This window comes from Penaeus japonicus, unplaced genomic scaffold (assembly GCF_977035675.1).
Source record: "Penaeus japonicus unplaced genomic scaffold, GWHDUDI00000001_assembly GWHDUDI00000024, whole genome shotgun sequence".
Classification (NCBI taxonomy): Eukaryota; Metazoa; Arthropoda; class Malacostraca; order Decapoda; family Penaeidae; genus Penaeus; species Penaeus japonicus.
Window position 1 is genome coordinate 2,389,914 of NW_028234426.1, and position 2,500 is coordinate 2,392,413.

Genomic DNA, 2,500 nt, shown 5'->3' on the forward strand with positions numbered 1-2,500 from the left:
TAGCTCTTTCTCTATTTCGCTCTTTCTCATTTTTGCTCTTTCTCTCTTTCGCCCTTTCTCTCTTTTGCTCTTTCTCTTTCGCTCCTTCTTTTGCTCTTTTTCTCTTTCGCTCTTTCTCTCTATTGCTCTTTTTCTCTTTCGCTGTTTTTGGTCTTTTTCACTTACAGTCATTTTCTCTTTCGTTCTTTCTCTCTTTCGCTCTTTTAGTCTTTCTTTCGGTCTTTCGCTTTTTCTTTTGGTCTTTCTTTCTCTCTCTCTCCCCTCTCCCCCTCTCTTTCTCTCTTTCCCTCTTTCCTTCTCCTCTCCATTCCTCTCCCTCTCCCTCTCCCTCTCTCTCTCTCTCTCTCTCTCTCTCTCTCTCTCTCTCTCTCTCTCTCTCTCTCTCTCTCTCTCTCTCTCTCTCTCTCCCTCTCTCTCTTTCTCTCTTTCTCTCTCTTTCTCTCTCTTTCCCTCTCTTTCCCTCTCCTCTCCCCCCCCTCTCTCTCTCTTTCCCTCTCCTCTTTCCTCTCTCTCTCTCTCTCTCTCTCTCTCTCTCTCTCCCTCTCTCTCTCCTCCCCTCTCTCTCTCTCTCTCTCTCTTCTACTCTCTCTCTCTCTCTCTCTCTCTCTCTCTCTCTCCCTCTCTCTCTCTCTCTCTCTCTCTCTCTCTCTCTCTCTCTCTCTCTCTCTCTCTCTCTTTCTCTCTCTTTCCCTCTCTTTCCCTCTCCTCCCCCCCCCCTCTCTCTCTCTTTCCCTCTCCTCTTTCCTCTCTCTCTCTCTCTCTCTCTCTCTCTCTCTCTCTCTCTCTCTCTCTCTCTCTCTCTCTCTCTCTCTCTCTCTCTCTCCCTCCCTCCTCTCTCTCTCTCTCTCTCTCTCTCTCTCTCTCTCTCTCTCTCTCTCTCTCTCTTCTCTCTCTTTCTCTCTCTTTTCTCTCCTCTCCCCCTCTCTCTCTCTCTTTCCTCTCCTCTTTCTCTCTCTCTCTCTCTCTCTCTCTCTCTCTCTCTCTCTCTCTCTCTCTCTCTCTCTCTCTCTCTCTCTCTCTCTCTCTTTCTCTCTCTTTCTCTCTCTTTCCCTCTCCTCTCCCCCCTCTCTCTCTCTCTTTCCCTCTCCTCTTTCCTCTCTCTCTCGCTCTCGCTCTCTCTCTCTCTCTCCCTCCCTCCCATAAAATCAGACCATGAGACACAGATAGACATACATCCAAACAAAGATACAAACACGCCCCCAAAGAGAAGCAGACAAACAGACCAGACTAAATCACACACACACACACACACACACACACACACACACACACACACACACACACACACACACACACACACACACACACACACACACACACACACATACACGCACAAAAAAACAGGCACCAAACAGACAGACCGCCCAAACAGAAACAGACGGCAGACAGACAGCCTCTCCAACGGACAGCCTGAGTCCCGCCCTCCTCACGTGCGCCCCCGTGGGACTCCCACACTCTGGCGAGACACGTGACGCCGCGAGAAGGACAATGGGACGAGGTGGCGGGCGTAAGAAGAGGTCCTTCGACGCCCGAAAGGTCAGAGGAGGACCTTTCGGGGAAGAGAGGGAAATGGAGAGAGAGAGAGAGAGAGAGAGAGAGAGAGAGAGAGAGAGAGAGAGAGAGAGAGAGAGAGAGAGAGAGAGAGAGAGAGAGAGAGGGGGGAGCCAAGAGGGGATAGGGGGGAGGGAGGGGGAGGGAGGAGGGAGGAGGGAGTAGGAAGGGGTGAGAGGGAGAGGGAGGGGGATGTAGAGGAGGGGGATGAGGATGAGGAGGGAGAGGGAGAGGGAGAGGGAGAGGGAGAGGGAGAGGGAGAGGGAGAGGGAGAGGGAGAGGGAGAGGGAGGGGGAGGGGGAGGGGGAGGGAGGAGGAAGAGGAAGAGGAAGAGGAAGAGGAAGAGGAAGAGGAAGAGGAAGAGGAAGAGGAGGAGGAGGAGGAGGAGGAGGAGGAGGAGGAGGAGGAGGAGAGGAGGGAGAGTGAGAACTTTTAGATTTGAATAAAAGGATGATTTTTCATGGCGAAGGGGATTACCCCGTTTGATCTCAATTGGTAAAATCGTATTTCGTCAGTATTTTTTTATAATTTAAGTCTAGATTAAGCATTCTTGCTTAAAAGGGAAATAAAAAAAAGAAAAATGCATATAACCTATCACGGTGATTTCAAAGTTCATGACTGCAATTTAAACCTGGAATTTCGCACATGGACAAATATCCATACTTTATATACTCATGTATGTTAAATAAATAATGTGTTATCTTATACACATATATACAAATAGAACAAATGCATAGACAGGATGACAGACGGATTGAAATAAAGGAAAGGTGGGCGTCTGAGACGGAGACGGAGAGATGGATGGGTAAATATTTATTTATTTAGAAGACGAAGAAGAAGGAGGAGGTGGAAAAGAAGAAGAAGAAAAAGTGGAAGAAGAAGAAGTGGAAGAAGAGGAGGAAGAAGTGGAAGAAGAGGAGGAAGAAGTGGAAGAAGAAGAAGTGGAAGA

The 2,500-nt window shown here is 48.8% G+C and overlaps 1 protein-coding gene across 2 annotated transcripts in view; it reads left to right on the top strand.

Moving 5' to 3' along the window:
* Window positions 1-2,500, top strand: part of LOC122260116 (choline/ethanolamine kinase) — an 88,361-nt gene that overhangs the window by 65,031 nt on the left and 20,830 nt on the right. The window lies entirely within an intron of this gene.